Below are 16192 nucleotides of genomic sequence, written 5' to 3' on the forward strand. Positions count from 1 at the left end.
AGTGCAAGGTCCTGCACCTGTGTCAGGGCAATTCCAAGCACAAATACAGAGGATTGAGAGCAGCACTGAGGAGAGGACATGGAGATATTGGTGGATGAAAAACTCAAAATGATCCAGCAATGTTTTTTTGCAGCCTAGAAAGCAAAGTGTGTCCTGGGCTGCAGCACAAGCAGCATGGGCAGCAGGTCAAGGGAGGTGATTCTCCCCCTCCATTTTTGTGAGACCCCTCATGAGTGCTGTGTCCATCTCTGGGCCCTCCATATAAGAGGGACCTGGACCTGTTGGAGCACCTTTCCTGTAAAGACAGACTGAGAGAGTTGGGGATGTTCAGCCTGGAGAAGGCTCCGGGGAAAATTTATAGTACTTTCCTGTACCTAAAAGAGCTCCAGGAAAGCTGGAGAGGGACTTTGGACAAGGGCATGCAGTGGTAGAGAAGGGCAAACGGCTTTTAACTGAAAGACAGCAGCTTTAGAAGAGATGTTAGGAAGAAAGTCTTTGCTGTGACGGTGGCAAGGCGCTGGAAGAGGTTGCCCAGAGAAGCTGTGAATGTCCTGTCCCTTAGGAATGCTCAAGACCAGGCTGGGGCTCTAAGCAACCTGCTCTAGTGGAAGGTGTCCCTGCCCTGTGCCAATAAGATGATCTTAAGTGCCTTTTGAGCCAAACCCTTCTATGATTCTGTGATACATTGTTCAATATTCAGATTTGGTATTAGCAATTATGATCCCACATAGCTTTATTAATCCTCTTTTTTAATCTAGACTTTAAACTAAAAATCCACTGGTTTCCATAGGAGAATTTCATTGCTCATGTAAAGAGTAGGGATAATTCTAGAAATGAGGTAACTCCTTTCATATTATGCACAGTGAACTGGAACCTGTCATTCCAAACTGTTAATAAATTCAGCCCATTTCTGAGAATCCCCTTGAATCGCATTTGCTTTCCCAAGACGTGCAGACTAATAGTTGAAATATTAAATAGCATAGCATTTTTATTTAGCAAACTCAAATTCTGATAAATGGACAAAATATACCAAGTACTCCCATATCTATTGTAACTCCTCTGAGTTCTGGAGAGCTGCTCTGATCATAACTTTTTTTTTTTTTAATTTTCCTTTAATCAGAGAAAGTTATACTCTGAGTTTCACCATTCCAAATAACATTTACCAATGATCTGATTGTCAGAATATTCAGAGTTGACTCTTTGCGGGGGTAAAAGGGCTACATAGATATAAACATCTTGCTGTAGTCCAAAGAGGAAATACACAGGTTGGAGCTATATGAAATTAACTACTCCAAAAAACAGAGCAAAGCGTGGTGAGAAGTTAAGGATTGTATTTTTTTCAATCTCTGTTTAATTTAGAATTTCTTACCATCTAATTCTATATGACAGCCTAGAAGGGGAAGCAAAAACTGGCCTGATTCCACCCTTGTGGTGTATGTGAAACCCAGAGAAGTTCGCAGTGTGTTGAGTGTAGAAGTGGTACCAAAAAAATTATCCCAATTATTCCTCATGCAAGGCGGAGGAGAGGAGCAGAACTGCTACTTGCCCCCGTTCCCTGAGGCATCCTCCAATGTGGTAATGTAAACAGTTAAAATACTCCCCTGCAGTTTGCCTTTTATACATCCATTATTCTGTGACTGACAGCTATTTCTGTAAATATCTGAGGTTTCATACATCCCTAAATAGCCTGATTTAAATGGACATAACCTCATATCCATCTTCTGTAAATGGGGAGCTGGAAAATAGTGAGAGGTTGTCTCCAGAATCATCAGTGTAGGCACATCTTGTTTTGGGAACTTTTATTAAGTTTTCCTATTGCAGTTCTGTCCATTCCAAAGGTCTCTTTGTTAGCACTCAGGAGTGCTGGGATTTGTACAGCAAGAGATGAATGGATGAATGCTGCTGACTAGAGATTTCCCCTCCTTTCCTCTCCTTGCATGGGGAACTTTTGTGACACTGAATCCTTACAGTTGATTCTCATGTTTTCTGTTATGGAGTTGTATCAAGGATAGCTTACAGTCAGTGTCCTGTGTGACAATATTTGCAGGTTTCTTGGTTAGAAAACTAATATTTGAAAGATTTTTTGAGGTTGACTTGCACAATATTGCTTTCATATGGAACAGGTATCCATGCCATCTTTTTGTCCAACCTCCGTTTTTTCAAGGGGTCTTTTTTTTTTTCAGAATTCTTAACATTTCATTTATTCATATTCTCTCCATCTTCTGTTTTTGTTCCTGTTTAAAAAATAATAATATTGTCTTGCAGTGCAAATCCTTGCAGGAGTTCAGCCTGGAAATGCTTACTTGTGTCAGTACTCCCTTAATGCTGAAGTAACTTCAGTGAACATCACCAGGTCTGTGGAAACGGGTATGGATGGCACAGGTGAGCAAGGCATCCTCCTCCCCCTTCTCACAGGTTAACAGGCATTGAGGATGTCCAGGGGTGGCAAACCCATTCTGTCCCTGTCTAAGAGAATAGCTGAGAGATCCAGATACTCAGTTGAGTTGCTAAGAAACCTAAAGAATTTTAAAGTATGCAAGGTTACAAGGCTAATCTAAAGTTAGACTAATACTGTGTAGCGTCCCCATGGCAACCAGGAGCGAACGGCTTGTGAGGTGAAAACAGCGAAATAGATGGAATAATAATCAGCAATAAACCTTGGCAGGGCTTAGTGTGATTATGTTATCAATGAGTTAAAATGCTGCTGGCCTGCTGAAGTTCAGCCTGTCTGCTGGGGACACAGCTTCTCCTTGCTGGTCCAGAGCAAATGGTGGATGGCATTTCTAAATTAAGGCTACACTGGCCAGTTCTGAAAGGATTGCTGCTGACAGGGTCAAATGAAAGAGAAGTTGAGCTCAACACATGTGATATAACAAAACACTCTGTTATTTAATATGAGGAAGAAAATTTCCATATCAGATCAAATAATTGTGCCGCTCCTCTCTTTACATTTCCTGCAGCTGTGATCTGTTTACTGTATTATTTCCTCTAAAACATAGGCTCCATAATTTTGCCAGTACATATACTCTCTTAAGTATGCAAACTATATCTGAAGCAGAACCTGGGTATGGAAATCAGTTTGAAAAATCAGTTTTTCCAGTATTGTCTTACAGCACTGGGTTTTTCCTGTTCATGTTCATGATCCCATGTAACCAAGGGACAAGGCTCCTGCTTTGAGGAGAGGTCTAAATACCCTGCAGACCAGTGGGTCAGCGACTTCAGGCTTCATGTCCACCACCATGGTCCAGCATTTTCTAGCCTCAGCCTTGTGATTCAGCCACTAATGCACATGAGCTACTGCAGTGTTTCCTGAAGTGCTGAATGTCATGAGCAAAGCTCTCCTGAGTAGTAAATTAAAAAACTGGCAATGCCCCACTCCTGAGGCTCACTCACTCAGAAAAGGTCTGATTTTGGGGTCTTTGAACTCAAGTTTATTTGAATGTTTTCATTGCACTTAATGGTAATTTAAAACACTTTTGAACGGATTTCTCAATGCTAGATAACAACTGCCCTGACACTTCATCTGAAATCTTCCTGATGCTCTTCACGAGTCCTTGAGAACACAACATTGGTAAATCATTAGAGGATATCACTGTACACTGCAGAAATACTGAGGTGAACATTTCTCACTCAGCCATCATCAGTCACATGCTTCTGCACTTTGGATTTATGCAAACACTAAACTGGGAGAGATTGATCCTCTCAGTTTGACCACCAATGGATGGATGGATGTGCCTGAAGTTCATGAATATTCTTTGGATGAAACCAGGTAATGCTCTGTTGTGCTTCACAGCTGAGTGCCATTGCAGAGTGGAGATCTGAGCTCCAGGTTACCTTCTAGTTCCTTCTCACATCCCACTGGCACAGGCTACATGGGAGTGCTTTCTGTTCCTCCTACCTGAGCTGTAGTACTTAGCAAGTTAAATCCTCGTTTCTGATGAGATTACAGAGGCAAGCAAAACAGGCACTGTGTAATCATCATGTGCTCTGGAATGAATAAAGTGCAGTTTGTGAGAGTTATGGGTACTCCTGAGCATCTGAGGCATTAAGACTCCTATCTTCTGCTTGGTAAACAAGGGTCCCACACAAGTAAGCACAGCAAAAGATTTTCCCATGTTCCTGTTGCTGTATAACATAAGAATATCTTAGAAATTGAGTTCTCTGATTAAATATGGATTCTTCCAATGCAGGCATCCACACCAAATCACTTTAAACTCTCATTCAAAGTCTTTACAAAGTGCATCATTCATCTTAAAGCAGGTGCATACAGTTGGTCAAAGAAATCACATTCATGATTTCACCAACTCACTGTGTCTCCACCAAGTGTAATAAGAGGGTCCCAAACACTCCTGTCACAGAGCTGTAGTACAATTCTTTTCACTGTACTAATTTCAAAGATACTGAGACGTCATTCTAGCTAGAGATGGGGATATAGAGAATGCTCTATTTTCTGTTCTTAAAAACAAAAATTGTTGCCAACAGCTCCAAATGAGGGTAACCTTGAACATTTTTGGCAACCTGGAGCCTAAGCAGGTTTGATAAGGTTTTCCTGCCTTGGTTTCATGACGTTGGAAGTTTAAAAGAAGAAACAACTGATCTGCTAATATGAAAATTAATTACTTGTTTAAGGTCACATAGTAAGGCTGAGGCATAGCAGAGACCTGAATTCAGTCTCTGGGAGCCTATAGATGCCATAGAATCACATAGAACCAAGTGGTTTGAGTTGGAAGGGACCTTCAAGACCATTTAGTTCCAGCCTCCTGCCATGGTCCACCCTCTAGACCAAGTTGCTCAGGGTCCCATCCAGGCTGGTCTTGAGCACTTCCAGGGATGGGGAAACCTCAGCTTCTCTGGGCAACCTTTGCCTCACCACCCTCTGAGTGAAAAAAAAAAAAAAAAAAGCTTCCTAATATTTCATTTAAATCTCCTTTCTTTTAGTTTCAAACCATTACTCTTTGTCTTGCCATTATCTGCCTATGCAAAAAAAAAAAAAAAAGTCTTTATCTTCTTTATAACCCCCCTTTAAGTGCTGAAAGTCTGCAATAAGAACTCCCTGGAGTCTTCTCCAAGGTGAACAACCACATCTGTCTCAGCCTCTCTTCATAGGAGAGGTGTTCCAGCCTTCTGAGCATCCTCTTGGCCCTCCTCTGATGTCCAACAACTGCTCTATCCTCTTCCCAATTGTGTTTTTTCCTCTTCAATCCAATGTCAGGGAAAGCTGTTCTTCCTGACAGATGAACTTTTCACTGGCTCTGACTGACCTGGAGCTTCATCAAGAGGAGGGAAAAAACCAAACTGTGGAAATACTGAGTTCAACCCAAATCTGAAAGATGTCAGTAAAAGACTTTCAGTGAATTTCAGTGAGCTATAGAGCAATTTCACAATGTTTAAGCAATAAAACACTGTGACATTCACATTAGATAGTCAATGGTCCATGATGGCCCAGGTGGAAATCCTCTCAACATCATAAAATTAATCTATTCCATGATGACAGTCAAATCCTTGTTATAACTAGAGAATCAAGGACTCATTAATTTTTAGTGCTTCAGTCTTATATGCTTTCTCTGAAATTGTTTATATTTTCTATGTTTTAATCTACATTTCCTATACCTCCAATTTAATACATTCAATATACTACTAACACTGAGTAATAGAAATGTTTACAGAAAAAAAATCAGCCATGAACTCTTCAGTGGAAGGACAAAAACACTCATTAATTTCTTGGTGAAAATAAAAAGCATTTAAAAATATTTGAATGAGGTTATTCAAAAAGACTTAATTTTAATGTAATTGAGAAATTATGCTAGGTTAAGTAAATAACAATTGACTTTGAAAAGTGGCTAATTTAGCTTGCTGATTATAAATTTAAATGAAGAGAAGTTTCCATTACAATATTACTGGATAATTTCATTAATGTTTCTAGACTTGGGAAAGAAATGAAAAACAAACCAAAAAACCAAACCATCATTGAATTGATTTGAAGTGTGGGGAAATAATCCAGTGACTCCTGCAAGTTTTCAGACAAATCTTGCTGCTCCAGGTTGGGATCCTCTAGAACGCATCCTAAAGGCTAATAAATGAGTGATTTACTATCCTTTAGGAATCTGCTTTAAATTTTAGTGGAAGACTAGGATGCTATTTTAAAAATTTAGCTTTAAAGTATTTCCAACCAGGAAGCTTCATTGCCTGAAGATTTTATATGTGATGCACAGAGCTGGTTATTAGGTGAAAAAACAACCTATTTCAAGCTTTTGAGGACTGTTATCAAAATATTTCCAGCCCTTAATTGGATCCCAACATTTTAACCTCGCAATGATTTTCTAAATTAAAAAAAAAAAAAAAATCAGTTCTGCTTTTATATTTTTCCTTTTTAAAAGGTTTCCTTTCAATATATCAATTTGCCCAACATAACCACAAGCTGTTACCAGGAGAGATGTCATTCCCCTGTGTGGCAATATCCTCTTCTCTTGCCTTTGCAAGAGACTTTTTATAGATTCATTATCTGCCCATCATTCTATTTCCAGTGTACTTTACAGTATCTGTGTTTGAGGGTTATTTTTCTTCCCATTTTTAAAACATTTTCTTCTTAATTTGGAAGCTGCTGCTGCCACAAGCCATTCTTTTATTCAGCTGCATACCCCAGGTCTGAAATCCATCCTAGCATCTGTTCCCTGAAACCTGAGCAGATGGAGGAGTCCAGGAGGGACTACGTGTGCCAGCGTAAGGTTGCTTTGTCTTTCTGTGATAAATGTTCTCCAAGAGTAAAACTGAACCCCAGACAAACTTGTCAGGAACCCTACAGTAGTTAAGGGAAGGGATCTATAAGTATATACATTAGTATGTATGTCTTTGGGGTGAAAATAAGTTGATATTAGGTAAACTACAAAGCAACTATATTTTCAAATGTATTTATGGCCATATTGAGTAACTTTCCTTTAACTATCTTGTGATTGTCCATATGATCACCTTAGGTTTGTGGCCCTTAGACAGCTCATGAGCAAGAGAGGAGTAGAAAACCTAAACACATTTTCAGGAAAATCCAATTAAAATATGCACTGGATACCCTGTAAGATGGAGAGAAAATAAATTCAATATTTTGTCTGTTTCTTTGGTCCTTCCTGCAAAGCAAACTAGTGACCCTGGAAACCCCAGAGAAGGATTTACCTTCTCTGCACCAGATACTTGGGTGCAGAATTGTGTCTTCTTGCATGGTGTCTTCTGAAGGTCCCTTTGGCATGATCTAACCCCATACCACTTATAATGTGGTTCTATGGTTTTTTAATTCATTGAGTAGGAATCTGTGATGCCTGAGACCCAGTCAGAGCTCCAGTCACTGACAGGGGCCTGGCTGCTGAGATGGGCAGAATAACGAGCATCAGTTTTGATGAAAGCCCTGCTTGAGGAAGAGCAGCATTAGCTACGTATTATTACATTTATGCTATTCAAGTTTCTCTGTTTCTTTTGGAGGGTGTACAGCATTAGCCTTCACATGGAGGCTAATTCTGAATCCTGGGAATGAAAGGCTTAGTATGAAGGATTTGTCTAATTGATGAGGGCATAGTCACTTTAAAGTCTCTCAAGAGTACATTTCTTTTAATGGTTATTTTTTCAATTGCGCACACAGAAAAACAACATTGATTTTATATCATGCACAATACAGCATAAGAAAATATCAGCAAACCTCTCCTGTAAACCACAGTACCTCTACTTCCCGACTGAGCCATTGACAACACCATTCAATTCAGTATTTAATTCTACCCATTATGTACTCCTTGTATTTCTTGACTCCTTATCACCTTGCCTTTACAGTTTTCACTGATTTATTCTGTTCTTGTTCTGTTCTTGTAGTGAAATGAGCATAATGTCAACCTTTTATTTACTGATAAACCTTCCATCTCTCCTGACTCTCCCTGTGGGTGAGGATATTTCCCAAGAGGAGCTCCTGGAGGAGAGCCCTCACCTTGCAGAGTGAGTGACTGCACCTGCTGGGTTACCCTTCCAAAGCTTAGGAATCCTGAAGTCATGTGTTTAGTAGAAATTCTATTTGACATCCTGAATCTGTAATCCATCAATGCTGACAGAGCTTTAAATGGTTTTGTAAAACGAATTTTGTTTTAGCACATACTTTGGCTCACTTAATTTATAAGTCTCCATCACAGAAGTCACCAGCAACTTTTAAAAATAATATGAATTGACTTATTTTGATCCGAAGGAGCCCAAAGAGTTAGAATGTTCTGGAAAATAGGAAAAGGAAATGTTGTTTATATTATTAAAGAACTAAAAAATATCCCAGTCCCATTAACAGGATTTTGCTATGAAAATAATAACTTATTCAGAGACACTTTGCATTCCTAGCTGAGCAATTAGACCAGGCTTCTGGAAACTGTGCTTTAATTCAGCTGTTGTGTTGACTTGCTTTGGGAGTTCAAAAAAATCATCAACTTTTATGTGTAGACAAAGGAAAATTAAAAAGTTTGGTAGAAGCACTAAGATTTTTCCATACTTCTACTTCGGTGAATACCAAAGAGAAATGTAATATTCTCATTTTCTGACTGGTCTCATTGAGATAATCACATGTCATTTTCTGCCTGGATTTGTTCAGCTCTCTGCATTTATTCAGGTTAATTTCATCCTTGTCAAAAAGTGACATATATGAGTAGCTTTAAGAAAACAAGGTGTTTCCCTTACATTCTGAATAATGAAAGATTTTCTGCTCACTGAATTTCATAACTTTCAGCACTGTAAAGGGATGTTATTTTAATTTTTTTCTAAACAACACTTACATTATAAACTTCATCCAAGATATGTTTAAAGAAACTGTATTCTTACAGTTTTGATTTAATAGGAAAATACCATTCCTGTGTCATCTTCCATTTACAAACCTTCTAGTTCTGTTACCTTAGGAAAGGGGAGAATATACCTTTTATGGTCATCCACATAAGGAAAAATAATAATTGTTCACATTGTTCCTCCAGACCCACATGGAGGAAAAATCTTCAGTAAGAAGCAATTTTTGCTTGACTTCAACAACACTTAAAACAATGTGAGATGAATTCCACCATGGCTGCTTTCATTCAGCCCGTTGCAGTAGAGCTTGATCAGCCACCTCAGATTTACCAAAGAAAAGTTGTGCCATAGTAACCTGGTCACCTGCCACAACAAAACTTTGTCTTCTGTTGACATGGGGAGAGCAGTGGCTATTTCACCACGGACAGCAAAGCATTCCACATTCTTCTTCTAGACAAACTGGCAGGACACAGACATGAGATGGTCTGTTTGGTGGGCAGGAAAATTCTAATAGGGTTGGGGAGCAAGGTTTTTACTCAGGGTGGCAGCCTGTCACTAGTGGGGTTCCCCAGGGATTGATACTGTGCTCCACACTTTGCAACACCTTCCCAAATTATCTGGATGGCAGGACTGGGAGTGCTGTCATCAGGTGTTCTGATGACACCGAGCTGGGTGTTGAGGAGGACACATTAAAAAGATCTCAGAGAGACCTGGATGGGCTGGAAGAGTGGGTTAGTGAAAACTGTGTGAAGTTTAACATAGACAAGTGCAGATTCCTGGGGTGACATAGCCAAAGAGCCCTTTACAGGCTGACTCTGTGTGGATGGGGAGCAGCTGTGCTGAAAGGGGCCCTGGGCCTGCTGGATGAGTGGCTGAACATGTGTCAGCAGTGAAGCTGCTGCAGTAATGAAGGAAAATGAAGGTAAAAGAAGATAAATCAAGGTAAATGAAGGTAAATGAAGATCAGTGGAATTCTAGGCTGCATCCACAGGAATAAAGATTTACTTGTTAGGCCTGGAGGACAGTGTCCAGCTCTTGTCTCCACAATTCACAAAAGACGCGGACAGACTTGAGAACATCCAAAGGCAGGCCATGAAGGTGATCACAGGGCTGGAGAGCCTCCTCTGTGAGGGAAGACTGATGGAGTTGAGTCTTTTAACTTTGAGAAGAGCTGGCTCAGGGATGACATCATCACAATATTCCGGTACTCAAAAGTGCACCTAGGAAAAGGGTGAAGGCTCTGTGTTCGCAGGGAGTCACAATGAGAGGACAAGGAGCAACAAGGAGCAACAAGGAGCAACAAGGAGCAAGGAGTCACAAGGAGCAACAAGGACAAGTTGCACAAAGAGAGGTTTAATCTTAATATAGGAAGTGAACATTTTACAGTGAGGACAATGAATCCCTGGAACAACTTCCCCAGGAATGTGGCTGAGTTCCTTTCACTGGGGGTTTTCAAGATGAGGTTGTATGGTGTGCTAGATGATCTCACCTCAGCTCCCTTTGATTGGATCAGGTTATCTTTCAAGTCTCTTCCTACCTGGGCTATTTTATTATTGTTTCATATGGCTTGCCTCAATCCCTCACAGGGGTGATTTACAATGGAATTCTGACCTACTATTGATGAATATAAGTGTACCCAGTATGCACATCTCAGCTGAGGACAAACAGTGAGATACCACACCTGGACATTAAAAGAAAATCTTATAGCCATAGGACACATCTAGGTATCCGTAATGAATTTAGCCAGACCATTTTTCTAAAAGAAGCCAGTGGCTGCTTTCTTGAGTCAATTCACTCAGTACATAATAAGGACTGAAATGAAAATTCTGAAGATCAATAAAAACATTTTGGGATATAAGAAGAAGGATCAAACCTCCCTAACCATTCCACATCTGAACAGGCTCTATAGTGTTCATACTAACTGAAAACAAGCAGAGATAACTGAGAAACAGATGAAGCAATTGAAAAAGCATACTTATAGTCATTTTCCCACACAATTTTAATGTAAGCAAGGATCTTATCTATGTACAGAGCTGAGTGACTCCCTGCAAATATAAGCATGGGCAGCAACCTGCATTTTGTGCTACAGATGGCTTCTGCAGTTTTTACTGTTTGAAGTATTATATCAGTCCTGTGTCACTGAGTCTCCAGGGTCCCAAACCTGGTTTTTTGTTGTTTTTTGTTTGTTTGTTTGTTTGTTTGGTTTGGCTTTTTGTGGGGTTTTTTTGGTTTTGTTTTTTTTGTTTTGTTTTTTTTTTTTTTTTGGTTTTTTGTTTTGGTTTTTTTGTTGTTGTTGTTGGGTTTTGGTGGTTTTTTTTTTTTTTTTTAAATATATAACAGAAAACATTTTCCCCTCCATTTAACTCATGGAATAAAGTCTTAAACCAGGAGCTCTGTGAAGCTGAATTAATTTGTGTCTGTGGAGCACTGTGAAGCACTGTGGGGAGACATCTCTTAAAATTGCAAAATACTTTTGCTGTTACAGTCAAACTCTCAGTGGAGTTATATGAAAAGAATTTTAAGTGTGAAGAAATGTGCAGTTTGTGAATGGTGCAGACATTTACTGACTGCAGTGAGCAAGTGCTGGTGTCCTCATCCACTCAGCTACAGAAACAGTCATTTAGCACTAATTGCCGTTTTTCTCCTTGGCAAACAGGTATGCTGTTTACCTTCTTAAAATTCAGGAAGGAGGGTGGCATGGAAAGAGAGTTTATTTCTTTGGTGGTGACATTTTGCCCTGCTGGATCTCCCAGTGTAATGACATACTGTGAAATGATTAAGTGGAAAGTAGCATGTTTGCTTCTCTTCCTCTATTTTTGTGCTTTGAATAAATGCAGTTTCATGGTTTTGCCTATTTCTGTGGGTCACTTTTTCTTCAACGGTTGAAGCAAATTGCAGCAAGGTTTTCTTGGCCTAATGGGCTTTGGTCAGGCTTTTTAAAAGCACAAGGTCAGGTACAGCACTGGCTGTGGTGCTCAGTGTCTGACTCCAGAGCTAGGGTGTGATTTGTATCCAGGTAATTATTGGTCATTTTTCAAAAAAACCCCAAACCATTAATAAACAAAAACACAAACAAAAGCAAACAAAACTCACAAGAAAATATGGAAGAAGAGAAAAATATGGTACTGAGATTGGTTAGCAGTGAGCAACACCAAGACACCAATATCTCACCTACAAACAAGAACACTTTAGCCACTGTAGATGTAAAATGTTTCAGGATACTCATCCCAGAGTACTTCTGCTCCTAGAGACTGGTATCAAGCATCTGATTACCCTGATTCCTTGATAACCTGTGAGGTGTGACTGCAGGGCACTGGGGAATCCCAGGGTTACATGGCTGCACTCAGGACTGTTCTGGCTCGACCAGCAAGTAGGTGATAAAAGTTCAGGAGCCCCTCTGTCCACAGCCCTTTGTGTCCACAAGGCTCCTACCAATCCCCTTTGGTGCCAGTGACCAGAATTGTGTGGTCCCCATGGACTGGGGACATGACAGCCTATGACATCCCTTCTCAGGGTTCATCTAAAATAACTGATAAAAGCAGATTTATTGCAATTTGGATCAACTTCCTTATGTAGAGCTCTGCACTGAAACACTGCTGTGGTTTTATGAGTGAAAAACAAGTGATCTGTAACGATCTGTAAACACTCCCACCTTTACTAACAGCAGAATTGAGCCTAAGTTTTTCCCTTTAATGAAATCTATGTTATTTATCTTACCCTCTGTGCCTGGACATTTTCCTAAAACACAATAGGGTAAGGTCAGCTTTCACAGATTCTGTAAGTGGGCTGGGAGCTGCCACTGAACTAATGACTAATTTTCTCTAGCTGCAGAACATAGACAGGAACAGCAGGTGTTTATTTTTTTCCTCCTTCTGATGTATCATTTAGGAAGAAAAATGTGTAGAAATAATGAGAAAATAATGAAAAGTTAAATTCTTTAGACATGACAAGTCTATCTTGTGATAAGCTGGTGAAGAGTAATGAAAGCATCAAAACTTTCAGAGCAACCAAAGTTTACAAAGCTGTTAAAAAGAGACAAGGACTTTTTTTTTCACAGTCTTTAACAGAGTCTTTAACAATAAATATCATCATCATGCAATACGCTCCCAAAATGAGTCTACAATTTGCCATACAACTGAGAATGAATGGTAGAAATCCTAGAGGAGAGAGGGGATAAGCACAAAGGATTAGGTGACTCATGCAAGATTGCACGGGAGATCTGGCAGAGATGCTGCGGGGTACCCAAGCTCTGTCCTGTTCACATCAGAGCAGAAATGTTAGACAACCAAGCAGGGCACTACACAGTCCTGTTTGGAAATGTTCTGGTAAGGTGCTGTTTTTCGTTATTGTAAAATTACCATTTGCTGCAACTTTTCATATGACTACAAGAGTTTTCATGAATTTTAAGCAGAAGAGATTCTTTAGGAACAAGATAGAAATTCTAGTCAGAGCCTCGCAATGTCTTCAGATATGGGAAAATCAGACCAAATAGCTAATTGAATTAATATTCCACTACTGTTTAGGATGAGACAGCTGTAACAGGAGAGCCTAGGACAGCTTGGTAAGGTATTTGGTGTGAGTGTATATTTTCATATCACAGATTCTTGCATTTAGCCACGAGCTAGAGGCCCACTTGAAAGGCTCTCATTGGTTGCTGTAGCTGATCAGTTAGTTGGACTTTTTGTGGCTTTGGCTTAATACTGTTCTTTAAATGAGAACAAAAAAAAATGTTTCATCCTGAAATAACATAGAACATTTGTATTTTCAACTCTAGAACAGTATTTCTTCAGGCACAGATATCTGTATCCTACATTTCTTCCCAGGTCTAGTTTTAACAATATGCTTAAATCCTATCAGAAAATACTTCCATTAGGCACAAAAACTATGCATGGATTTACAAGTTCAGCTTCCTGCATCTTACAATTAAGCCCTGTAGAACAAAGTAAAAATGCCATGGAATCATGGAATGGTTTGGGTTGGAAGGGACCTTAAAGATGATCTAATCCAACCCCCCTGCTATGAGCAGGGACACCTTCCACTAGACAGGATTGCTCAAAGCCCCATCCAACCTGGCCTTGAACACCTCCAGAGGTAGGACATCCAGGGTTTCTCTGGGCAACCTGTGCCAGTGCCTCACCACCTTCACAGTAAAGAATTTCTTCCCAATATCCAATTTAAACCTACTCTCCTGCACTTGGAAGACATTGCCCCTTGTCCTACCAGCTCACTTCAGGCTGCCCATTTTGCAGATCTGTTCACTGTGACCCCTCAGCCCTCAGCAAACACAATCTCTGCATCTTCCCTGCTCCTGCAGAAACCTCAGAAGAGCTGAAAGCTTGGATAAATTGCCTTTCCTCTTAAGTGTGCTCCTGGGTGATGATGGTTTACACTGTTTCTAATCTCTAGATGGTAATTTCTTTTCCTAGATGGAAAAACTTCAGTGCTTAAATCGACAGATGTGTTGTTTGTTGCTCTTGTGGTTGCTGTTACCTTTTGTTTATGAGTTGGGATGCCAAACTTCCAACATAATTTCTCATGCATTTTCTGCATCATTAACTGTTTAAATTTCCTGTGCTTGGACGGCTGTTACTTCTCTCTAGCAATTCCCTGCAATGTGGTTCTATTAAAATGCAGAAGCTGTTATAAAATCACAATAGAAAAAAGACCAGATGGCATCAATAACTGCTAATATACCCCCATGTTTATGCTGCAGCACGTGTCTGATGGGTGGGATAAGTGCTAGTCACTGGTATCTGTTTTGTGTCATTGTTTGCTGCATTTTTGGGTTGTGGGTTTTTGGTTTTTTTTTTTTTTTTTTTTTTTTTTTTTTTTTTTAATTAACCATGTGCTCCCTAGGAAACCTTGAAAGAATTTTATATGGTTCCCCAAAATACACCTGCATTGCACCTTAAAAATGGACAGCATTTTAAAACATAACCCCTTTTTCTTTGTAAAAAAGGAAATATATTGTATGAAAAGAAACTGAACTACTTTCTCTCCTGAGTTTCTATTCCTGTTTTTTTCCCCCAACTGCTTTTTAATGAAGAGCCATCCAATCACGTGTTTACTGGTCTAAGCTGCACAGTCTCTAAAGGCGTGGTTTGGTATACATTTTTTTAATCCAAACACCAGAATAATTATCAATATGACCAGACAATAGTTAGAGTCACTTTCATTGTCCAATCCCCTAAGACTGCTGACACTCCTTAGATGTTTGTGAAAGCAATGCAGTACACAGACTGTCACACACTGATTCTCTGTGTAGTCAATGAAAAGAAGCAGTCACATCCCTGAACTCCGGAATCCACAGTAAATTACTAAATATGCCACCCTAATTATGCTTTTCCATCATTCATGCAGTCAACTTTCATCTGGCAGCCTTAGGTAGCAGGTTTCTGGCTTTGCCCCATGGTCTCACTTACTGTTTTCTCTCACATGTACTCAAAGCAGAGAGGTGACACTCATGGCAGAGGAATTGTTTTTGGGGTTTGGGACTTACACAGACTGTCACACACTGATTCTCTGTGCAGTCAATGAAAAGAAGCAGTCACATCCCTGAACTCCGGAATCCACAGTAAATGACTAAATATGCCACCCTAATTATGCTTTTCCATCATTCATGCAGTCAACTTTCATCTGGCAGCCTTAGGTAGCAGGTTTCTGACTTTGCCCCATGGTCTCACTGTTTTCTCTCACATGTACTCAAAGCAGAGAGGTGACACTCATGGCAGAGGAATTGTTTTTGGGGTTTGGGACTATAGGTAATTCTTAGAGGGAAGGGACAGTTGATCATGGCAGGGAGAAAGGCAATTTTGTGCAGGCTTTACTGATAATTTAATTCTGATTCTAACAAAAGGGTGGTCTGGTTTTCACTGGCTTAATGGGGATTCAAAAAGTACTGTGAGTCATAGAATGCCTTGAATTGGAAGGGACCCACAAATGTCATCAAGGGGAGCTCCTGGCCCTGTACAGGACAGACCCAAGACTCACATCACATACCAGACAGCATTGTCCAAACACTCCTTGCACTCTGTCAGGCTTGGTGCTGTGACCACTTCCCCTATTCCAGAGTGTGCTGTTTGCATTTCTTAGCTTCCCAAAACTTACCTTTCTAAATTAATGTAGGTATTGACGTCTGAGCAAGTTTCTTGTGTTCCTATTACAGTTAATAGAAAGCAAGTCCACGGAGTCAGTGAAGCATAGGGTGAGTCATTTAGCCAAACATAGGTATCGATTTTAAGATGACATAAATCACACCCTACTCTTCATTGATCATCTAGAAACCCAAAAGCAACTTTTAAAGATGCTTCTGCCACCTTACATTGTCTCATGTGGTAGCTTAATTAATGTGCTTTGCCTCCCACCTTAGTTTCTTTACTTGTGAAAGTGAGCTTGTACAATCAGC

This window comes from Onychostruthus taczanowskii, unplaced genomic scaffold (assembly GCF_017590055.1).
Source record: "Onychostruthus taczanowskii isolate IOZ18803 unplaced genomic scaffold, ASM1759005v1 scaffold27, whole genome shotgun sequence".
NCBI lineage: Eukaryota > Metazoa > Chordata > Aves > Passeriformes > Passeridae > Onychostruthus > Onychostruthus taczanowskii.